The following is a 26350-nucleotide window of genomic DNA, read 5'->3' on the forward strand; positions in this document are numbered from 1 at the left end:
AGTCAAGTCAAACAAGAGGATCTGGTATGAAATACCAAAGTTTTTTTTGAGGGGGAAGATGAGTGGGTTTTGTTGTTTGTTTTTTTTTTTCATAATGAGTGATATTTTTTCACAATTGGAAAACTTTGCATGACCATTTGCGCTTTGCCTATACATATATTTCATCTGCAAGGTGGGAGAATTTATATTTTCTAATTATTTCCAAGGCTTGAACATTACTCATTTGTTTGTAACAGGATCCTTCCATCAGATACACAGGTCATCAGTGTGTGCTAAAACTGCATCCCCACGAAAGTGTCAGAACTGAATCTTCAGTCTAGATCTATAGCAATAATTTAATCATACTCATTTTTTTCAGGCACCTAGACCTAGCAGATTATTGTGAATAGGATCTGTGCTGGGCTTTGAGCTGGGCTAAATACTAATAAATATTTGAAAAACATACAGAGTACTCTCCTTCTTGCATTTGTTTTATCAGCCATGATTCTATATGAATGATCTTATTCCTATACTTCTATTCTATGAAACTGAAATGCTTTCACCACTAATACACACTGTAAGGTCCTTATTTCTATGAAGAAAGATATAGACATACTTTATTTTGCATGGCTTAAATGTGCATCATTAGAATCATCTGGATTATCCACACAGGATAACTTTAGATAAACATATAATTCTTTGCTGGGCTGTGGCTTAACCATATACATAAGTCTCTAATTCATCACAGCTTTATAAAGTTCCACTTACTTTAAATGAGTTGCTTGTAGCACTTAAAATATAAAAAGAGACAGAAAGCAAAGAAGGGAAAATACTTCAGACTTAGGCAAATGCTTGGCAGGGGCAAGTTACAGCAAACTGTTCAAGTCTGGCAGAATTATGATAGGATGACAAAAGTTCCATACTTTCAAGCATTAGCCAATGTTAAAGGAATTTTCCTGCTGCCATAACGATAATTAGTAGGTAGAATAGGTTATCAAAGATCCATGACACTAATATTCTAATTCCCCCTCTTCAACAGTTACAGAAACATATTTTTTAATAATGATAATACTTTTAATTTACTAATTTGTGGTCAGCGCAAAAGTTGTGGACACTTAGAAAATGACCAGTTTGTAATTCCGTATGTTTAATATTAAAATAAACTGCCTCACACTGGTATCTGGTAGATGTCACTTCACAGTGGATTAAAAGTGCTTCAGACCTCAAGAATCAAAGAAAAATTGAAAATTATTCAGCTATATAGTCACACTCACAGATATAATTAAAGGTCTGTCAGCACTTTCATTACATAAAGCCATTTTTAAGCAGCTTATATGTTGCCCATGACATTTTGCTTTAATTTGGAAATGGGCTGTGAATTTCCTGCCTGCAAGAAAAGTTTTGTTTCTTATGAACATAATTGGAATCAGATTATTTTCCTGTTTCCTACCCATGAGAAAGAGGTTAAAGAACATTGCCTGGTTTTTACGTTCCTCCCACACGTTCAAAATAGCATCACACTTCAATTTAACACCTTGCACATAATTAGGCTCCATCAATATATAGGCAAATAAAATGCATCCAGTGAGGGTGTGCTGCGTGCTAGCTAAAAAGGGGCCTGGAGGTCTAGCCACAGTCCCATCCACACTACAGCAGCCACACACTCACAAGTAAAGCTGGCTGACGGAGTTGAACTCCTCACCCGAGGGAGCTTCCCTCTAAGCTGGCCGAGTAGGTGCACAGTAGCAGAGGCAAAGAAGTAGAGAGGAGTCTCCATATGTCTTCCACCACGTCTATTCCCGTGAAAAGACAGGGACAAAGAGCCCAAGTGGTAGGAGGGTCCAGGGATCTTATACAGGGTACAGAATAGGTGGGGAAAGGGATCTCAGCTAACGGGATAGGGGCAAGTAGGCGGGGTTCACAGCAAGGGAACCAATGGGGACAACACATAGGAGGGACTCAGGGAAGGAGCCAATGGGGCATCGAAGAACAAAGAACTTTCTAGAACTAATACATATTAAAGAAGGAAAATGAATATACCTAACTTCATGCATAAAGCAGGGAGGGGAAAACATTAACCAATTGGGAGAAAACATGCAAAAGGCAGAACAAGGGAATCATGAGTTCTCACCGTGACTGAAAGTTACCTGCTAAACTTGGGTTGTGACTACCAGAGTTGGTTGTCTGAGTTCTTCTCAGGAAACAAAGTGGTTGGAGCCACTTGCACTGCTGTAATCCAGGGCACAGGGTAGATCGTTGATTCCTGATGTACTGTTTAATGTACAACCCTGGAATGGGTTTTTCCCATCTCAGTGGGGGCTTTCCCAATTATCAGAAGCACATTGGTGCCACAGGTTAAGGTAGTTTGGATGTAGCTGTGCAGGTTTTGAAGAATAAGTTTAGTCATATCTCTGATGTATACTATGACGAGACATTTGGCTTTAGAGCCAGAGAAGAACCATTTTGTGTGCCTTTTTTATAGATGGCAAGTATATGAGCCTGTTTTATTTGCCAGTATGGACATATCCTTAAAATACTTTGCAGAGACACACTGGTCCGAGGTGTTTCCAGTTTGGCATGTACTCACCATGCTGGTTGGTACATGGGGGTCTAGGACCATTTTAAGATACCAGTTTGGTTTGAACTTAATTATAGATAAGAAAAATCAATTAACATGGGAGGTTCAAAAAACAGAATAAATTTCCTCAGCTATTAATGCCAGGATATATCCAAAATGCATTATTAGTTAGGCAGAGTTTCAAGAAAATCAAAGTGTGACATTATGACAGAATTATTTAAAGTAGAACAGTTCACAGATACGCTGCTTAATTGACTGCTGTGATCTTTGGAGGTCAAAGTCAAGATGGATATATGCACAGTCACTGCCCAGGAATCCATTGAAAGCAAAGTGCTTGCTCATTCCCAAGAGGAATCATGAGATTATTGAAGAGGTTAAAAGAGCTCAGCATGCCCATTCTCCATCCAGACAAATCTTTTTCAGTGTATGGAGTATTTCCATCACTTCTCTCATCACCTTGAATTGCATCCCAAGTGGATCACAAGTTGTTCTCACAACTGAAAGATAAGCAGTACAGCCTTTATTTATTTATGTGAAAGTGTCATCACAAATCAGGAAGTATGACTGAAACATTTTAATTTCATTAGAAGTCAGAACAACTTTTTAATCATAAAACTCAAAAAGAATTAAATCTTTGGTGAGAAGGTTACCGTAGTCTGTTCTATCTCTACAGATGCTTAAGAAAGTAACCAGGAGTTGTCTGAGGCAAACTGTGTAGGGAAGGTCCACAATAAAAGATTAAATAAGACATTCCAAAAGCTATCAACAGCATAAGATTTGTCAGTCCTGTAAACATATGCACACTAATCCAGCTTTTACACTTTCTACACAGAAAATAATAATATTAATATGGTATTAGCAGTTCTCCTAAGATGGAAGGAAATTATCTGCTTGCACTGAGAATGAATTTCTGTAAATAAATTCAGTTTCTGAAGAACATAGAGCCCAAACATACAAGTGTCACTGTTATTATCAGAAAAACAAACAAAAAACCAAAAAACAAACAAAAAAGACACAAAAAACAAAAAAGAAACAAAAAACAAACCAAAAAACTCTAAACAAAACAAACAAAAGAAAACAAAACACCAAAAAACTCCAAAAACAGAACAAAAAAACCCCAAACCAAAACAAAAAAAATCCCCAAGGAAAAATAATAAACATATTCCTACAGTAGAAAATAATGATGGGAACTTGCTTATAATATTGGGAGCGTCATAACAAAAAGTAATCTAAAATAAAACGCCAAACAAACTAAAATGGAAAAAAAAAGAGAACGAAAAAAAACCCCACATGATCAAGGAACTCTGGAAATGTAGCCCTTTCCAGAAATGCTTTACACCCAAGGCTTATAACAGGTATTAGGACTGAGGAGGACTGAGTAAGAACCAGATGGATAACAACAGGTTTTGCATGTTGAATCTGGAATCTGGACCTACCCTTACTGAGCAATGGTGATGGCCTGGAGGAGCAGGCAGCAGGGCTCAGAAGCAAAAATCTCTGCTGTGGGTTGCTTTGCCAGTGACAGTAACTAGACAATTAAAGAAATATGAAGATTTGGCTTAAGACTGTAACTTCAAGTTACTGGAAACCCCAGATCAAGTGAATTATGGGTTCCATCTGCTGTGATTGATTTGCAGTGAGTTGCAAGCAAATAAAATCTCTCTGTTTAATGCAGAAAAACCATGGGGTTTTCTTGATGTTTTTTCAATGTTCACAAAAATACTTAATGCAAAATGCAATGATCATATTTACCTGACATTTCAACTGGTTTTGGGGTGACACAACATAGGACATTTCTGAAAAAGAAGGGGAAGATTATTGTTGACATCCTTTGAAATAACAGATACTTTTGCAGTGGGAAGATACATTCTGTGACTCTCACTGCCTCAGACTGCTGAAGCTCTCTGGTGAGGAGCAGCAAGGCCATCATAGTTCAAGGACACTGTGAACTAATGGTACCTCAGTGAAAGGTATTTGGAATAAATAAATAAATAAGTAGATAAACCAGAAAGGACATTATGAAAAGTTTATGTGAGGTATCTTGTACAGAGCTAAAAAATAAAACAGAACACTAGACTCAAGGAGCAACTGAAATGGGAAGACACCTATTTTGCCATTATTAAATTTGTCAAGATGCATTTCTGGAAATAGAAAAGAAGATAAGAAAATACATATGAGATCTGGTCCTGGGACTAATTAGGAATGTGAAGGATCCATGCAAACTGTCCTTTAGACTCTGGAAGAAAACTGACATCAGAGGAAGCTTAGGCATAGCATGGCTTCACCTCCACCTTCACATGGCCCAGCACTTCCAGAAAACTTCCCAACTGAGAGTAGAGAAAAAGTGAGGGACAAGCTCGTGGCTGACATTGCTGGAAACAATTTCATTTCTTCCTTTAATAAGGAGTTAGTGAAGGGCTGTTCTGCACATGGGCAGCTATATTGAGCTCACATCATTGTGCTCGTTGAGGACCAGAAGAGAACAGAGAACAAGAAAACATTGAAAAGCATCATAATCCTAGTTGAATTTTATATTTAATCTTTTTGTCTAAATGCACATATTTTGAAGAAAAAGAAATTGACTCCAGTAATTTCTCATAATTTTTTCAAATCCTTCCTTCAGAAGTTTTAAGTGGTGGGGGTGGTAGAGCACGTCTCAGCCAGTGCGTACTAAAGTCAATAGAGATAACTCACTGACTAAGGAATAATTTATTTCTCCATTAAGTTTATTAGGAGTCTAACAATTTCATGAATTTATGATGGGCTTTTAGGCACCATCCAAGTTAACTTAGATGGTCATATGTGCACTGTCACTGTACTGTGAAAGCAGATATTTTTAAATGTGCAGATTTTGATTCTGAAAGAAATAGATTTGAATCCTTCCTTTGGGAATATATTTTTTTATTATTTCACCAGTTCTAATATTCTAAGAATATTAAACAGTACTTAAATAATTGATTTGATAACACAGTTTATAGATAATAAACTTTCAGGCTCTTGGAAATATCTATCATATGAAACAGCTTAGTAAAATGAAAAGGCATGTTTTGACTCTGTCACCCCTGTGACTCAGAGATTGGACAATGTTTTCCTTTTAAGTGTCTATAACATTATCCCATGTATAGTATAATGAATACTACCATCTTAAATAAAATGAGACTTAAGCTTCATGATGGTGTATTCCAAAATAAGTAAGTTGTATTACATATTCTTTCTTAAAATAAAGTAAGTCAAGCTACTATAAAAGTAATACCCCTTTATTACTGTTGATAACCAATGATCATCTTCCCCAGTCCTTAGCCAATTTAAAGCTATTTTCTTATTTTTGGGCCAAAAGGCTGATTGGCAAGAAAACCACACAGCTGCAAGGCCTGCTGGCTTCAGCTTAAACTCAGCATGTTCAGCTCTTCTAAAAATCGGGTCAGATGGCTGAGGTCAGAGTCTGGGCTGCTATCAGTTTCCTACCTCCCTGGTTTGCACTGTGGTAAAGAAAAGCTCGGACTGGCTGACTGAGGAAGTCTGCTCTGGTTTTAAAGCTTCTACAATTGTTACTAACAGGTTGTTTGGTTTTGGTTTTATTTTTTTTTTAAACACAAAGACTCAATTGACGTTTTTCAAGGTGGAAGTTTAAATAAATACAGCATTTTGACTTGATAGACTGATTTACATTTTCCAGGTTCATGTAAATTATATTGATGTGAGGGGTCATCCTGAGGTCATTATTATTGCATACAACTGGTCAGAATTATTTTGTCAAAACCCTTTTGAATGAGGGAAGGTTGTTCTCTTTGTACTGAAAACTCTTCACTTTTCTGAAAGTATTTTGTGAAAAAAACATTTCTGAAATAAATTGACTTCACTTGGAAAATGGAAAATTTGAATTTTTTTTTTTTTTGGTTTCTTGGATTTCTTCACTTGATTAGGCAGACACAAGTACAGGGAAAATAATCTTAGAAATGTAAAGTTTCTCACAGTCTGTAAATTTATCCAACAGCAAAAAGCTGAGAGTCTTTGCTGAATTAACCATGCAGACTTTTCAGTTAGAAAACCTAATATTTTTCAGGAAACACAAAATTTTTGCAAAGCAGAAATTATAAATTCCAGCTGTTCTACTCAAGGTCCAAACTTTTCTCAGCTCATGAGCTAAATGTTTCATTGAGTCACCATCCACTCTTCTGCCCATCTAGTTCTTAATTCTCGATTCTTCTTTCATTTAGAGCAGCAGATGCACAGTGTTGCAGGAGACACCTTGACTTCAAAGACTGCTAAGAGGGTAGATTTATATTAGAAAAAGTCTGGTTGGTTGTTTTTTTTTTTTTTTTTTTTTTTGAAAACTGGCTACTTTTTGAAGACTGGATACTTCTTGCTTAGCTAAATTAGAAAAATTGTTCCAAAACTTGAAGGAATACCAGGCTGGCTAAATCCAAGTATGGAGCTGTTGCATTTAGCTTGAAGAAATATAGGAAATAAGGTCTTTATAGTGAGTTATCTACCAAGAAAAAGCTACAGCCACGGTGATTAAATTTCAGGTCACATTACATAGTCAGTTTTGGATTTGCAGCGAATGTGTTCATTTTCCTAGTCCAGGTTTTCCATATCTTAAAAATAAATTGGTATAAGTATAGCATTATGTACTTCAGATCCACTCTTCTGTTTGTGTGTTGTAAGTGACAGTATTTACCAAATTACAGCACAATATATTAATTCTCATTGGATAATTCACTTTTTCTTCTGAAATTGCTCTCCATGTTGAATGTATACATATACATTCTTTACAGCATTTTTATAAAACAGTTTTTGTGTGGGATTTTAATCTGTTACATAAGTGAAACTTCAGATTTAGATCTGCATCCACATGTTTGCCTAAGTTAATCAGAAGAGAAAATAAAATAATTCCAGTTTTTATTAGTTTTAACAGATTGAAAATCACCCCTTTAAAAACAGATAACATCTTACACCATGAAGCAAAAAAGATGGTTATTGAAGGCAAAATCATATGTTGAAAAGAGTGTTTTTGAAGCAGTCATTGAAATAACACTGAGATTATGTTTCATCTGTCTATTAGGAGGAACTCCTCAGGCACTATGAAAACCAGACTTTCTCATTTTATTTTCACTCCTAAACTCTGGAACTATGATCAGGACTTAAAATGTCACCTTTAATATTCTTTTACTTTTGTATTAGTGTTTAATTGTAAATAAATCTTTATATTTTTAAATATTCTTGGCCTATGTAGTGATAGGTTGAACTTGACCGACCTGTTTCCTACTGATTCGCTGTTGTTGCTTGTCCCACTCCTGACCATCTGACCTGCTTTATTCACTCCTGAGATTGGCCTTATTAGCACGGCTTGTAGCTCTGCTATGCATATCACCGGCCAGCACATTTGAATTAATTATGTTTTTTCTGAAGAAATGGGACAAGAAACTAGGCCAATTATTCACTGTTAAGCAACAGAAAACATTCACACTAGTGGTCCCAAATGTTCCCCGCGCCTCTGTTTAAAATTAATCCATCAGAAAATCACAGGGAGGATGCTCAAGACCCCCCTCCAATTATTTAAAATCATGTCATTAAATCAGACAAATGCTGGCACTGCAACTCAGCAGGCGTTAATTTAACCCATATGCTTTGGGACTGTTCCTACATCCTTTTGTCTTAGCCAGAATTTATGCAAGAGTTATTTTTTTTTCCTATAAAATTAAATTGTATTATAAGATAACCAAATAATTTTGAGCCTAACGAATTCTAAATGGAAGCTGGATAAATATGAAAAAAACTTCAGCTCAGCAAAACACATAATGACTTCTTGGAGACTAGCATTATAGAAAGGAAGATCCAAAAAGTGCCAAAAAATATGAAGACTGGAACCCAAGCGTGGAAGTCCAGCCACCATGGGATTATGTTCCATAATGAAAATAATCAAGATATATTCCTACAGATACATGACAATATTCTGGAAATGTTAAATGTGTGCCTCCATCTCAGCCTCCTAATCACCTTACTTGTTTTTCTGCTCTTCTCTCTTTTCTTTTTTCGTTCTGTTTCTTTCTTCTTTTTTTCATTCTTTGTCACTTTTCTAATATCTTCACATATTTCTCCTCTGTTTTATCTCAGATATTTCTCATTCTTTCCCATGTTTAGTATACCTTCCTTTAAAATCTGTGTGTGAAAGAAAGGGACAAAACAAGTTAAAATTTAAAATCATTTGGATTTATCTAAAATGATGTTGTTATGTACTATAGATAGCCTATACATCAGCTTTTCATACTGTGCTCATTACAAAAGGAATGGTGATTAAATTATATTTATTTGTACATGACTTATAAGGGAAACTGTGCTTTTTGGTATTAGAAAAAGTAATAATAATCATTAAAAAGCACTAAAGTTTTGTATTTATTACAACACCAATTAGGAGAAGAAGAAGAAATAAACTTTTCCAGTGTAATCATGACAGTGACACTACTCCATTGGCCATTTACTGTGTAGTTAAATGTGTTTCAGTGAAATAATTCCAAAAGATGATGCAGGAAGAACTTACCTGCATTTAAAAAAAAAAAAAAGTAACTTCATTATTTATTGCTTTGATTCATGTTGTGATTGTGCCAATGCATGATATAAGAATTTTATATGTGTATTTTTTTGTTTAATTTTTTTGTGTCTGTCGCAGCAACTTACCATCTGGAAATGCTAAAAGTGCGTAAAAGAAATAGGATTTATATGCAGAAACAATAACTCCTTCTTCAAACTTTCTGCAATCTGGGCTATGCTTTTGAATAAAAGTTGCCCTTTTCAACTGTCAATTGCTTTTTGTTTTTGTAATTGGCCGTCACCATGAAACTAGTATATAAATCTGTGAACGCTTCTGTGTATGAAAGAGTGCTTCGATTGATTAAAGAATAGGCCTCTTAACAGGAAGCTCAAGGGATGCATGCAGTTCAGTCTGAAATACATTCTTTCATTTTTGTAAGCAAATTGGGAATTGCAAAGAAATTTTAATCAAGAAAAATCAAAATGCAGGATTACCAAAGCAACCTCATGCCTCGAACTGTGCAATTTTCTATGAATTTGACATTCTTGTCAGTGTCATACAATTGAAAATGACAATGAACTTGATAAAACTTGGTTACAAAAGATGGTGTTTGAGTCCAGAGTCTTCCTGCCGCAAGGGAGAAGTTCCCTCAGGCACAGACTTTGGAATCTCATCTTAGGATAGCCAGTCCTTTGGCTGAAAGAGTTTTGAAGGCACAAAAGGCAATGACAGAGGAGACTGGATTTAAGTAATTGACTTGTATTTACAGTCAGTTCCATAGGAAATTCCTAAAGGTGAACTGGCTGAACCAACAGCATAAAAAGCTGAGGGATGGAGACTTTACAGAAGTGGCTGGGGGAGCAGAGGAAACAGTTCATACAAGTGGAAGCTTGGAGGCTAAAAGGGCACAGACTGTGTAAGTGACACATTGCTGATGGATAGATGGATGTATTTGCAGAGTTCCCAGGAAACATCGGACAGAACAGAGAACACCTTTAACTGGAGATCTGCAGGAATGTTTGTTTAATGATCTTTCTTTTTCCTCCACTGTAACTCACAGATGGAACAGTTGGGTGTGATCTTTCCAGGGTTTTGGCTCTACAATATATGTTCCTGCTCAGTTTTTCTACTCCATTATCAAAGTGTGGTATGACTAAGAGACCTGTGCACTCAGGAGTCTGTGCATACAGACCAGCACTGACATTGTCCATAAATGGGTCCTGCTGTGATAACTTGAAAGTTACAGATTGCTTTCAAGAGGGGAATAGCAAAATATGCAACTGGAAAAGCAAATACTCAGGTCTCAGTCAGGAAAAACTCTAAACCCTTCTCAGATGCCCATTTTCCTTTACAAGCTCTCAGGGAACATGTATGTCTAAAGAATTTCCCTGTATAGGCTGGTTTCTCCAGATAGAAATGGAAAAAAAAACCAGCGTTGAACATTTTAGTTGTGTTAGTTAAGCCATGACGGAAATGTGCACAGCTACCAGATTAATTAATGTTGAACCCATAAGAACCCATGCAAGTCAGAATAGCAAAGCCATATGATAATTTATATAGTTTTCCTGAAATTATTTACACTTCCTCCCTCTCCTTTCCCCCTCTCCTCTGAGCAGCTGTAAACCATTCTTTCATTCCCTTCCTGTGCCTAGTGAGATCCACGAGGTAAAGCATCCTCAGCTTTGCCTCAGGGAACACATGACAAGACACACTTGTGTGACATGCATATGCTGACATGCATGCTTCCATGAAGATTGGTACATATTATCTGGTAAAAAAGGCTCCCTTTACAGCTAATAAAAAGAATTAGGCCCCCCAAAAATGAGATTCATGTAATAAATAGGTTATACACCTTACAGCTGTATATTTAACTCCACTGAATATCAATAAAGCTTATTTTGCTCAAAACTAAATACCTTATCATCATAAATTCAGTTAAATGTTTCCCAGCAGATGTTTTCTTCTCCATGTTTGTGTTGCATTCCCCATGATAATTTGGGTTGTTTTGTACTTGCCACAGTGAGGAGCTTCTGATAGACAATAAGTAATCATTCTGGTACTTCAGGTTTTTGACAGAATCCAGTTAAAGGTGGCATTAAATGTTTATGGCTCAGTTTGAATCCCAATGAAATCAACTGAATGTCTCCCAAGTATGTGTAGTGGAACTTTATTTTAAATTTGTTATTCTAAGCTGTGATTTTTCCAAAAAAATCTCTTTTCAGTTTTAGTTTTAAGGAGTTTGTAGTGAAAATGCATGTTAGTGTATCGTTTTGGACTGAGAACATGCTTCTATAAATATCAAATTCTTCTACTTCTTAACAGCTTAGCTTGCAAACTAAATTTCATATATAAGAAGAAGCTGTGGAAATTGTAGGAGTAAATTCTTTCTGAAGACTTGCCACTCCTGTTGTCTAATCCTCTCCCCCTCTGCCCAGGACTTTTATTGCTCAACATACCTTAAAGCAAAATTAATTTTTAAAATCAATAGAAAGTAATAGGAAGAGTTTAGCAAAGAGATCATCTTTTTGGAATAAACATTGTTTACAGATCATTTTGTAGTCTTACTTTAGGGTCAGTTTCATAACTCAAAGCTGGTTCAGAGGTTTTATTAATCATTCACTGTCTGGATCCACTAAAAAGAATGTAGTTGTTTTAGCTAAAGAATGCAGAAGAGAAAAATTAAAAACAAAATAGTTAAATGAGCAACATGATTTTTTTTCTTATGCCTTTTGAAAAAGTACTTTTAAAAATAACATACTGTGAACTAATATTAATCATATGAGGAGAGATCACGTAAACAAAGGCCTATCTAGTGATCTAGTTCCAAACTTCAGATGGACTGTGAATCCTGTTAAATTTTCATTTTTATACATCCAAACCATTTTTATAATGTAACATTTATTTTTGATAATTCTCAGAACTATAAATCAGTTTGCTTTACAACCCTGTAGTCTTAGGATTTATGAATACAGCACAAAATCTGTTTCCTATTTGTATGCTCTACTGTTTGGAATTACATGCTAGCTGAAGAAAATCTGCCCTTATACAAATGTGATAACACAAAAATATATGAAAGTGTCCTTGCTTAGGTATGAATGGTCAGGCTCAGTTGGGCAGATCTGGTGTGTTATGTTACTTGAACTATATAATGATAAATAAAGTTCTTGGCTCACAAGAAGAGGAATGTTATTACAAAATACATGGGCCATATACTTCATTCTGTTTCTGTTTGTGCCTGTAATTCATTGTAAGACACAAAGGTTGAGGATGAAATGTTCCAAATTTAACATAAATTTATATCACCTTAATTCCCAGTGAGTTCCTAGTCTGGGCACAATTTGTCTTACGGTGTAAATTCCTTTCTTTGGTTCAGACCAAAATTCTATTGTGCACCTAAGTAACTTTTCCAAAGGAAACTCCTATGCATTCATCAAGGATTTCTCATCTCAAAAAAATAAAAACATTAATCAAAAAATTCTCAGCATCCTATATGTCGAATGCAAAGGAGCTTGCTGCTTTTTAAATACTGCACAGAAACACAGTAAATGTACTTTTTGCATTAGTACAAAAAAGCCAAAAAAGGACTAAATTATTTAAAAGGTTTATTTTTATCCTAATAAATTAAAAAAAATATGTATAATTTGGAAGAAAATGTGTGTAATTTATGTAGACTTTGACAAAACTGGAGATTTAGAGCTTTATACACAATCAACATGCTTCTGCAATCTCTGAGCTCCATCTATAAATATATGTGATCTTTTTACATGCTGAAAATTTAGGTCCATGGACAAGGAAGATGCCAAATAACATCAAAAGTCTCTTAGGTATCTGGTCAGGCTAATGTAGGGAAGACAAACTAATCTGTGAAGGCAGTGAAACGTACAAGAGAATGCAAGTCTCTTCATTTTACAGTCTCTTTTCTTATGGGATTTCATAGGAAAAAATCCAACGTGGTTACTTGAGATTTCTTTCAATAACATTTCAAGAACATATCTTTAGACTTAGACATATCAACCATCTTCCTGCTGTGAGCCAAAGCAATTTCACTGTGAGCTTTGCAACTCAGCCCTGATGGACTAGGTCAAGGGGAGAAAGATAGGGACATACAACAACAAAAAGAAAACTCTCCTGGGTTATTTTCCTGTTTTGACGCTATGAGAACACTGATACCAGCTAGGAATGTGAGCAGAATTTCCCAGGTGTTGATTGTACAGTGACTTCCATAGGACAGTTTCATGTGCCTACAGAAGTCCTACTGATGTCCAAGAGTTGCAATCAAACATAAATTGTTGCAATTGCAGTATCTTAACAGAAGAAAAAAATAAAAAAAACAAATAAATGAAAAATGCTTATTTTTCAAAATAATAGTTAAAAAAATGACATTTTAATTCATCCACATATATAATTAGCCAAAAATCCATTCTCAAAGCACACTTTATCTCTTGAAACATATGCGTGTTATTGTGTTCCATGCTGAGTGGATGCCCTAATACTTACATTTAAATGACATTCCTCTTCAATAATCCATCTGCTCAAATGAGGCTTCTATCAGTGGATCTCAAGTTAAGTTTGACAGATCAAAACAGCTGCATCACCTTTCCAGGGATACCCTCCTCTCTGTTTTCCTCAAGGATTTAGACAGGTTTCTGTTTATTTTTGGCTTTCCTCAGGGAAAAGGGTGGGAAAATGTAATTCCTATTCCTTTCCTAGGCTACATAATGTGCCAGATATCCAGAAGTCCCTTCTAGAGAAGGTTCATATCACATCAGTTTAGCAATTTTCCCAGGCATTTTCAATGAGAAATCATAAAAAACAGTGCATCTCTGGGGATTATGTAGGACATTTATTCCAGCAGGTTTTATAATTTATTTCAAGAGTTTCTTCGGGATATGGATCTCTTGCAAGAACCGTACAGACAGCTACTGAAATAGTACACATTTCAGGAATTAATACTGATGTGTCTAGGCCATAAAATAAAAATAAGACAAATAACTTGGACTGAATAAAGTTTACCTAATTTTTCAAAATGTCTGATTTTATTTACATATGAGTATGCATTACAGTAAAGTTGTAAGCACTGACTATCTATAGTTCTTAGACAAAACATAACATTAGTTGATTTCAATGAAATTAACTTTTTTTTAAAAGGATATTGAACTTAATTAACTCCAAGCAGAAAAATTAATAAACACCCAAGTATAGTTACATATCATTGTCTGACAAAGGCCATATGTTTTTTAACGTATGTATCAAGAGCCACTTAAGAGTCTGAGGTCAAAAGCTGGTGTTGTACTGATTTGTATTCATTCCTGAAGCCTTTCACTGGAATTATATCACCTTAACATCTCTCAGAACACAAAGTCAAGAACAGAACAATAATGAGGAGCTAGAATGGACCTTCCAGTTGTCTACTCTAAATTAGGAAATGGTTCTTTCTATACCCCCTTTGTGTTAGATAAAAGTGAATTCACTCTGAAGGCTCATCCTATTCCTCTTTTTTTCACAATTATCCGTTAGATAACAATTGCTATAGAAATTTTCCTACTGACTATCATGCTGAACAACATTTTTATAGTTTTTCCCCATGATTTACCATGTGTCAGGAGCCTTTTTTCTTGTCCTACCCTGTACTCTATAGCTAAGACTGTCTTTTACCCTTGTTCTGGTCCACTGGGTGAAGTGCTACTTAATATAAGGTGTTCATTCATTTCACGTTATTAAATAAAGCCTCTGCCCACCTAGCCAGATACCCTGCATTCACAGCAGTGAAAGAGTTAGCTGAAAGCGTTCATGAAAAATACCACATTTACCAAATGCCAATGTGAATTGTGCAAGTAAAACAGAAAGTGCCTATAGGAGGGCTTTGCATAGCATACTTGTTTTTTGCACCCTAGAAATATTCTCCAAGCCAAATCTACATTGGCTGCTACAGAAGGTTGGCTTAATACCTAAAAAGAGCGTCCAGGGCACTTGTTCAAACATATCCAGTACCCCTGGCTCTTAGCACAGCCTGCAGGAGAGGGAGCCAGGCCGTGTTTTGAAAAGCAGCTGTGAAGTGAGGGGTTATGCAAAAGGCATGTGCTCTGACTCTCGTCTTGGCAGGGGTGATTTCCAGATCCTCAGTTCCTTTGCACTCCACCTAAACAGATTCAAGCTACTGCAAATTTATTTGACTAGACCTAATTTTTCTCAAGGCATTGGCTGAACAGTCGTGATGAAACAGAGGAGGCACAGTAACATTAGCTTGCATTGTTTCTTTATCTGCCATAAAAAATGCTGTAGGATCTGTCTTTGCTTGCCATATCCACTATTGATTGTGTCATTTCAGCTTTACTGTCCATAACATAGGCAACACAAGGTTTATGAAAGGTTATATTTTATAAATTTGATCGTCCTTGTACAGACACTTCTAATTTTGTCACACTTTTGTTCTACCAAATGTACTTTGAAGTTCAATGCTAACTTGCCTGCTTGCATAGAAAAACTTGGTTTACATTCACATTATTCAGAAATATCATTAGTTTGTAAAAGGCAATAGAGATATTTCAATCCTCTCTCAATTTTAGAGGCATGGGGTTGACTTTGGGCTTCTCAAGACTGTCAAACAGGCTAAAGAAACATGGCTGGGTATTTTTGGGTGTCTTTTGGTTTGCCTGTTTGTTTTGTCTTTTGCTCATTTTTTAAGAAAGGAAAATGAGCAAGATTTTATTGAAGCCCAGCACTGATTGCTACTATCATGACAACAATTCTAACTGTTTCAGATATTTATCAAAGAAAAGCTATCATTATTTATTCATTACTTATTTTAAAAATCAAATAGTACTATTGGTTTAGAAAACCTTATGGAAAAAATACATTTCAGAATGTTGCTTGCAAAGAGATATTAAATACAGAAATCAAAGAATAAGTTTTTAGCAGTAGTCTAGTTAAATCCATCAGAACTGCTGAGACTGAAAATAAAATTTATCAATAATGTTTATATGGAAAGAGAAATTTCAAGCATTGATAATGAATATAGCAGGTCCTTGCATTGCACAACCCAGCACAACAACCAAGGCTCTTTCAGAGTGGAGAAACTTTTAGGTAGTCTGTAGTCAGTGTAGCTGTTTTACATCATTTCCAGGATCAAAGCTGAATATTCGTCAAAGGTTCTAGTTAGGGAGTATTTTGTGGTGGGAATAGCCGGAGGCTATCTTCCATTAATGTATTTTTTGAAATATTTGTCAGCATAAACCCCAAACTTATTCACATTATTATTGCCAATGTTCCCTTTGGTGAAACCTGTGAACCTGGGTAGCAATCAAGTGCAAAAACAGGTGAGCAGATGAAAACAGTAGTATGAATTCTCCCTTCAGTACCAAATTTATTTTGTTACTGAAGTCCTTAACTGAAATTTATTTTATTAAAGGAGTAAATAATCCTCAGAACTGAAGAAATCCACACTTAAAACTAAGAATGTGCTGAAAAATAATAATTTTATCCTTGATCCAAAATCAAGAAAATATTGAGCCAAAGGTTTAAGACTGTAGATCTAAAAGCTAAAATGCTACAGAATCTGGGATAAAAATCTCATTTATTTTGAAGATACAAAAACACTGTAGTAAAATAAGATCTGAGCTGGCAGAAGATTTCAAGACCTAAATGAACATGCGAGAAGTGACGTAAGAAGCGTGAATAGCTGGATTGAAAACATATAGTATGAACAGCAGCTTATAACACAGCTTTAGAAACAGTGAAAGACATCTGGGCTTCAAAAAATCATGATGAATAAAGGAGATAAATTTAATTTTTCTTCAGAGGAGATGGCATTTCAGCAACTTTCTAGGGTGGTTCCTCAGCCAGAGGTCCTCCTCATATTGTTCCAATTCTGCTGATTTTCTGCAACAATAAACACCTGCCAAAATCAACCTGAAATCTATTTTGGATACAAAATATAAGATTCCCAATAGAGTTAAAAGAACAAACCCAAAAATATGCTTTTAAAATTTCAAGAACCATGATATTTTGGATTCTATCCATATGAAATGCTGGTCTTTTTCAAATATGTGAGAGCATTTACTGGTATTAAAAAGCTCTGGGAATTGTCACTGTCACGAAGGAGATTAGTGTCTTGTGCTCTCCTTATGGTATTTTCAACTTCTGAACCAGCCTGTGACTAAATTTCTATAATGAAAAACGTTTGCAGTGCTATGCTGACCTCATTTGTCTCTTAAATGCTAAATGAACTTTAACCTTATGAATCTAAAATTTTTTCTGTAGAAACAAAAATCTGGTCATTTATACATAGGAATGGAAAATATTGGACTTACTAGCATCCAAGTAAAACACTGTGGAAGAGAAAATGAAGAGGTGATAATACAATTTCCATCTCTCTCTCTCTCTCTTTCTTTCTTTTAATCTTGTTAGACTCATTCCAGCTGATTTATTTTCAGTTACATTCATGGAATAGAAAGGAACAGTGTCCCCAAAGCTTTATTTACTTAATTTTTCCAGCTAGATAACTGAATTTTACCACGTAGGATGAGGTGGGTTTGAACATTAAATAATCTCTATTCTGCACACTTTGCACTTCTTAGTTACCATTATCAAAAATTACAGTTCAGAATTCAAGCCATTCAAGAAGGAAGAATAAATTCCCTAGAAGAGTAAATCTATTCTAAGTGACATGAGTAGGCATGATGGGTACAAACAGGAATGTAGGATGTGTTGCCTGAACTTCAGCAATCACTTTTTTACTGGGTGGATGTCTGAACCCTGGCAGAGGTTGCCCAGGGCAACCTTCTTAGAGATATTCAAAAGCCTCCTGGACTTGGCCCTGGGCAACCAGTCCTAGGAGGTCCTGCTTGAACAGGGAGGCTGGACAAAATGACCTTCAGAGGTCTCTTCCAAACTCAACCATTCTCTAATTCTGTGTCATTCTGAGGATATTGTGTTTGTGCTTCTGGTTTTCCACTCTTACTGTAAATTTCTATTTGCTCTCTATTTCCATAATGCTTCAAAAAGAGTGGAAAATTAATTGCATACAGCAATTCTCTTTCAGACATAATGTAAAACAAAGAGATAAATTACTCCCTGCGTCATTTATCTGTCACCATTTTCAATATCATCAGTGGTACTGAAAAGCCTTTAGATTGAGTAAAAACTGGATAATTCTCATTAATATCTCTTTTGGCTACAAACCAAAACTAAAACCTGGTTTATTTTGGCTTGTTTTTCAAATATTGTTCATAGGTACTACAGTGAAATATGAGCAGTGCAGAAACATTTGTATCTGTCTCTTGTTTCTAGTTCCTCTAAAGCTGTGTTTTGAAAAATGTTTCAGAAGTTTGGTCCAAGAGGAAAGTATTTTTCAATATTCTGGTACTTATTTTAATCTTTTGCGTTGGAAATCCTTTCAAAGTTGACCTGGACAGATTTTTAAAACTGGCCCAGGCCTAACTTTAAGGTTTTCCTGTCTGTTTTTAACATAACAACTTTAATTATAACCTTAGTTGCTGGTGAATTTTGATTAATGCTAATCTATCTCACTGTATTTTTAATTTCATGAAAAAAAAGTTTTCATTTTAAGCCAATCCAAATATGCCCTTATCTAAACCTTAAAAAGAATGAGCAAAAATCTTCTTTTCCATGCAATTTAGTTTTAACTGATTTTCATTTATCACATTCTGTCCTGACCTCTATCCATGATAACAGTAGCGAGGTATTGATACAGTTTTCCAGTTATACGTGGACTATTATAAAAATAAACTCAATCTATACAATAACAAACTATCTGAGGCTACTTTAAAACAAAAAAGTAATGCAGAAAAATAATTATTCTCAGTTTCTAAGTGATATCTTCCAATTCTGATGTGAGTGGATGAGGATGTGCTTCATTACAATGACCACTAACTGACAAGGTTTTCTGAGCATTCTCAAAACCAAGTCAAAATCTGGCTGCCCATGGAGTCTGAAGTTTTTCCTGTGAAGGGAAAATATCTCCCTGGGTTATGTTTGAGATGTGGTAGCAGCAAATGAGTGGGATATTTTAACACTTTAATTGTGTGTTAATACTTCATTAGAATTATAGATATTGCAGAATTGGCCCTGAGTCAAAGCTAATGACCAGATTTTCACTTCTGTTCCTGTCTCATCTTCAGTAGCACTCTCCTGGCCAGTGTTTGTATGCCAAGGGAAACCAGCTGTGCTTGCTTTTAAATTTTAATACAATATTGTCCTGTGACTGACTTAAAGCATGACAAGCTAGGAACATTGTCAGAGCCCTGTCCTAAGAGACTCCCTTGATCATTTCGTGAAAGGACATGATATATGTCTCTGACAAAAGGCAGGCAGGTTTTTTTTTTGTCCCAAAAACTCTTGTCATTCATATTTCACCAGTTACAGAGAAAAGGGTTTGGGAGAAAAAGCATCACTGGTCACATGCTCCTTCAATAAATTTAGAATCAGTTATATCTGGGGTTTTCAGCAAACTAGAAAATATTTATTATGAATTGTTTTCTTTCCCCATGGAGGAATAGTTCTTTCAAGTCATTCGTTCATATCTTTTTAATCCAGTTTCAGAAGTTAATATGTTGTTATTTGTAATGACACTAGCACCTGAAAAAAAGCATAAACACACTTCGATAATTTGTGTGCTTTCTTCAAGATATGAAACATGACTTTCCTTTAAAATAATATTTTCAAGGATTTCCCATGCATGCCTTACATTTTGAAAGTTCATATTTACAAATGCAATTTCTGTGGAATGTAATTAAACAGAATAAAGCATAAGACCACTGTATGAAAGGAAGACACTTGGAGCACAAATGGAAGGTAAGCTTTACCTTTTCTCTTGGTGAAAGAGTTACATGCTGTTATTTTGGATTAAGCATTAATGACGTAGTCTACCACAGGTTATTCTGGATCAGTTTTTAGTTATAAAGTGTCATTTTAACCTATCTTGGAACCACATGTTTTAAGAAAGTGAAAATTCTTGAACTAAAGGGTTTATAGAAATATGGCTCATCAAAAGGACTTTTGTCTACTTCTGTTGTCAATTCTGTTTAAATATATAAAAGAGTTTCTTTTATTGAAGTACATTGTGGTGGAATAGGAACATATTCTATTTGATCATGCTTGTGGAATGTCTTTTGTAAAAGAAACTATTTTGGAAGCTACCTCCATGGAATGAACACTGATTTCAAATATGTCTTTGTCCAGTGAAATGCTAATCAGAAATGTGCTTAAATGATTGAGTAGAAAGAGAATTGGGAACTCACTCAAGTCAGTGATAAATTCTTGCAGGTTTCCAACAGCTTGGTAAGGTTTTTTTACTGCCAACAACAATAAGATCATGAGTTTGGCTTAGTTCTGAGGCAACAGGTTTGATCTTACCAAGATTCACTGAGTTAGTGATAGATACAAGTTCACCAGTAACCTTAGAAGACAAGATAAACAGAGACTGGAGCGAGTGAGCACCTTTCTAAAGGCAGAGGAAATAAATGACATCTTTGCAACATAACAAGTGAACTGATCTTCACTGTTAGAAGTTCTTCCCTATAGAATTACTTGAGTCTCTTTGCTGAACACCTTACTTAGACACTGACTCCCACATGCCAGACCAAACAGCTGTATCTGTTTAAGGTCTAAAACCCTCATCTTTCTGCTTGTTTTTTCTTCCAGAAGTTATACAGTGGGACATGGGTAATAGAAGTGAATATTATTAAGCGTCAGTAGAGAGTGACTGGTGCAATTCTGCCCCTTCCAGTCTCAGAGGTGCAAACACGCTTTGTCATCCCTTTTCAGGTTGTCCAGCAAAGTGGTAAGGGAAAAACTGCCTCCAGCCACCACAGCTAGATTTACCGAAGGTTTTGGTCCTGTTCTTCTTAGTGACTCTTCTAAATCTACTTATTGTTAATACCTTTTTAATGTTCCACTTTTTCTATAGTCTCTCTTAGTACATAAGACATCAGTCCTGATTGCAATTTTCACCGACATGTTCCAATGACAGGACGACATATGAGAAAGTATATTTCCTATTCGATTTATGCAGAGCTGTTCTTTCTGCTATTACAATCAGAAAATTAATGAAGACTCATTTTGTATATCCTAGCAAATTCATTAGGCACTTTATGACAATGAGGGACAAAGTTCTGATGTTCATGTCCTCTATTTTTTCCTCTATTTCAGCTAAAAGAAGTTAAATTCCAAAAGTGAATGACTACCTAGCCCCTGTCAGTAAAAGTGAAGACATACACCAGGAATTTGCAGCAGAAACAGAACAAACTGAAGCTGGTGTGCTGATGTCTCCAAGACAAGATATTTTTATTCATTCTTGGAATATCTACACTTTCGTAAACAAGATCAGTGATGTATTCAGGGCCTTTTTGCCACAGATCTAAAGCACTTGGACAAAATGAAACACATTCGGCCAGGTCCTTAGCAGTATTTCAAGGAAACAAAACTGCTTGGGCCAGCTCAACATGTACTATTTCCTTTGGATGTTTTTTAAGCATAATTTACATTTTTTGTTTGGACAGATAGTGCTTTTCTGCCTTCAAAGCACAGCTAAATGATCCTATTATTATCAGGAGAACAGGAAAAAAAAGTTTCAAAACTATATTCAAACCTTTTTCTGCATAAGGGGTCAGAACAACTCAATCAAAACTTATATTTTCTCCTGCTTCCTTTATATGAAATTGCTTAGAAACAGAACACACTTGAAACAAACACTTCAGTAAGCTCCTTGAAATTACCCAAAGCCAGACTTTTTTTTTGCTAAGGGGCTGCAAACACTTAGGTCATATTACAGTCGATAGCAGTTTGTTTTGTTTGTCTGCCATAGCTGCAAATGACAGAGATCCAAAAGCCATTGACTTGAATAGGCTTTGGATTGACTATGGGGAAAGGATTTCCACTGTAGAAAGGAATGCTTGAAACATAATCATTTAAGGTTCCAGTTTCAGGAAAAAATATTCCAGCCTCTGTCTTTCCTCTCTCTTGCACATGTACACATTTGCTTAGGATCAAATTCTCTCCTTTGTTCATGTTAGATAACCGTAAAACCACCGAAGCCATTCAAAAAGCAAGGTGTAATACAATGTGAATAAAGCTTTAAATACTTGCCTAGAGGTGGGAATTTTCCCTTCAGGCCTTGCTGAAAAGCTATCAGGCACACTCTCAAATGAGGTCAGCAGATTACTACTCATTTTTACGTATGACATTGTCATCAAAAAACCTCACTTGCATTAATATCATATTAATGATTGCAGGCAGGTATTCCATGGCTAGAGAGTGCCAGGGCTGGTGTTGCACTTTCTTCGCCAGAGAGAAACAACTTAGCCTCAGGCTGGCTGTGCTTTTCCAGACTATAACTCACAAGTGCAGAGTGGCTGGTCCAGACAGCACTCACCAACACATGCATGTCTCAGACTTCCTCGGAACAACTAAAAACAGGATTAATTCTGTTACCAAGAAAAGAGGACCAAAGCATAGCAGCCAAGTAGCTTGCTGCTATCATTTATTTTAAACTTTCAAAAGAAAAGAAATAATTTAGGAGGGCCAGGGGTGCTTGAGAGAAGGAGAGTGATGGGGAGGGAAAGAGGAAAAAGAAGAAAGGAAAGGGAGCTCTGACTCAGTCAGTGAATCACTTTTTTTTCTCTCTGAACAAAAGTTCAGACTTACCATGAACTCAAGATCTTCTGAACTGATAACGAAAGTATACCAAGGGGACAAACAGTAATTTCTAGTTTCATCTTTTTTTTCTGTGATAATCCAAACAAATAATAGTTATGGCTTTCATTAAATCCACACATTTCTGTATTAAGCAAATACTAATACACCAAGACAGTGCATCAATTAATGGAATGGGAAAAAATAAAGGGAACATATTATATATCTTTTGCAAACAAAAATGCAAAATTTCATGCTGAACATAAACTCTGTAATTTACAGAATTACCTTATGTAGCACAGAAATTGAAGACACATGAAGTAAATGAAGTCCTTGCAAGGTGACTTAGTGCAGCTAACAGGACTCACTGGGTATTCCAGACACTTAGGTGCTCTCCTGGCTCTGTCACTTGCTGTTGGATCAATATGGACTAGCCACTTCTACCTGTGCCACTTATGCCCTTTACAACTGATGGCAGAGAAACATTATACAAGATAGGTTTCACTCAATACGTTAAAATACCCATACCCTAAGAATCAGTAGATGAAATGGATGTTGTTTTATTGTTGGTCTTTCCAAAACCCAGTAGAATTTAAACACAGGACAGGTGTCAGGTTTCTCTGCAGGGGCACTGAGGCAGGCCTGTGAAACACAGCAGTGAAACATGTGGCACCTGCAGCATTTGAAGCCTGAAAATCAAAATATGAAGCTTGTGACAATCATCAGTTAAAAAGCAATAGAGTTTTGGTTTATAGAATTAAAATTCTGTCTGAAAATTTTACCTAGGACCTCACCTTGGTATCAAACTAATTTTTCAAGTCTGAACTTAATTCGCTCATCAACCAATGATAATTATTCTCTCATTAGGTCCTTTTACCAATTTAAATAGAGTTTAAAGTAACTAAAGTGGGAACAGGAGTCAAAATTTCACAGTTTACATACTTCAGGTCATAGACATTTTCCATCATTTTAGATATCTAAGATTTCTTTTTATTCAGAATTCTTTATGAAAACTTCTCCTGAAATACAATTTTCCACAGCCCTTCTTCTTCAGTTTTGAATTTTTATAAAAGTGTATGTTGCAAGTGTACTCCCATTCTTATCCCTCTCTCAGTAAAATAAAGAGAATGGATTGAGATAACTTTAAATAACTTTTGTTCTTATTCTATATGTTATTTTGTGAAGTAGCACACTGTTTGAAACCAAGACTTCCTAATTAAAAAACAGTGTTCTATTGTATCCTGGTCATAGTTATATTACAAAGACACATGATTTCAGTACTATGGACTACATGTGAATTAAACATCTGCCTAGTATTTATTATAACATCAATATAAAAAAAACTACTAGAGCATCAAATTATCAGATTACAAAGCTGTGAGATTCATCCTGTCTCTGGAGATTTTCAGATATTAGACTGATGCAATGCTTTTTCTTGGCCAAGTAGACTCTCTTCTTTGTTTCATTATGTACAAATATGTACATGCATTGTTTATAGAGTGTGTATACTAAGCAAGGCCAGGTCTGATTCACAGCTGTGAAATTAATCATGTTCTATGTGCAGGGGATTTCAGGGAAAATTGTTTTATATCAGTACTCTGACTCTTCACAGTGTTTCTTTTCTTGTGTGGTAAATCTTTAAGGCTGGGCAGTACAACTGGTAAATTAAATCTTTGATTATATAACAGGCTCAGAAAACAGAAGATTAAGAGTAAAAGCAAAAAAAAAAAAAGAGCACAGTAACTTCAAACACATTGTAACATAAACATTCAGCATTCAAAGCATAAATCACCAGCTTAATGTATTAACTCCGGCATAAGAAAGACATTTACACTTTTAACTATTTCTTCAGCAATCTCTTTCTGTGATGCAAATAGCAGTGCACAACAATGGAAAGTTGGCAGTCCTGCCCAACATATGACATGAAATACGTGACAGGAGCTCAAATGGAAAAAGATCAGTGGGTGCCTCTCAAAGTGTGAATCCAGGTTAGTTTGTGAGCAGCTTCCATGCATCATAACAGCAGCAAATGCTTTTTGCTAGTTCATAGCCTGAAGTGACATTTTTAGCGTTGTGCCATTGCTGGTTTTCTAGAATTACTTTGACCATGAGGGAACACAGAGCAAAGGGACTAAAATTTGTCTTTCTTTTACAATCAGTGAAATAAAACCTCAGGGATCTGAGCATAAAAACAATTTTTCAGTAAAGTAATATCTGTATCTATCAAATATGGAACAAGTTCTACTTCCAGATATGTCATGTGGCATTACTGGCAGGAAATCAGCAATCATCATGAAGAACTATTCAATGGGATTTATGCCAGCACCTCATAGCACCATAGAAAATGCGATGCCACTGAACTTATGGAACTGACATTCCCCCGCGAAAGAAGCCATGGATTTAGCAGGATCCCCATCACACTGGAAATGTCACTAGAGAATGAAGACAACTGAGTTCTGCACATCAGTTCTTGATTTTTGCCAAAGAGGCATTGAGAGACCTTTCCAGAGACTTCTCCAGATGTAGAAGTGGTGAATTGCAGAGCCCCTGGCAACTTGTGCAAAATATGTTCTTTCTTAACTTTTTTCACCTTTCCACTCAAAAAAGAAGAAGTCCTCTGGATCAGGGGCTGCGCTCCAGTAGCAATCCTAAGTGAGATAGAAAAGTGAGATCGGGATCTCACTTAATCTAATTAACCTGCATCTAATCTAATTAACCTGCATTGTCCACTGAGTAGGTTGATCCACACTTAATAGAAATAGCCAGCAAATGGGGCCAGATGCCTCTGAAAAATAATTCTGAACACTTGTGTACTGAGCAAAGATCATGTAGTCACAGGACTTTTAAATTCCTCTGCTTGATGAGATCCACATCCTAGGTCTTCCTCTACAGCCAGGAACTTAGGAACTTTCTAAGAAATCCTAGGAACAGATGGGGCAGTTCCTTCTAAACAGTTTGTTCCAGTAAGACTTCAGTCATTCTTCTCCTGGAAAACAGAGTATAATTCCTCCTGCTGAATAGGAGATTACCAGAACATGGAATCCCCTCTACACTTTCATCACAATACTGTCTTTTAGTGAAAACAGGTTGGGCATAGAAAAACTGATGAGAATGTCCTGACTCAGAGACTAATATGTGAAATGGAAAAAATTGCTCCACTAACGATTATGTTTAGGAAAAAAAAAACCAAAACAAAACTTTGCACCTAAGCCTTGAAGAGTTTCAAGAACTAAACTGTAGTTTCATAGACTTTCTTAACTGCAGCCTTGAGGTGTACCAAAACATTCTTGTGAAAGAATCTCAATTAAAACTCCTGCTGTGACACCTTCTATCAGCTGCCTTAGTGCTCCTGAGCCAGTTTTCAGAGCCTCTCTCCATCTGAGTACCCAAGATACAGAGCAGAGATCTAATCCCCACGCTTATGGCACCCAAGTTCCAGGCACTGCCGTGCTAAGCTGAACCACCCCTAGGTCTTACCTGAAATCCCAGCATATCAAAGAAAAAAAAATTGACTTGTTGAGCATTGGACTTCAGAAACTCTACACATCTTAATAAATATACTTTTTCTGTTAGTTATCATTTTAACACTTTTTTTACAGGAAGATCTAAAT

The sequence above is a fragment of the Corvus moneduloides genome, chromosome 4 (genome assembly GCF_009650955.1).
Source record: "Corvus moneduloides isolate bCorMon1 chromosome 4, bCorMon1.pri, whole genome shotgun sequence".
NCBI lineage: Eukaryota > Metazoa > Chordata > Aves > Passeriformes > Corvidae > Corvus > Corvus moneduloides.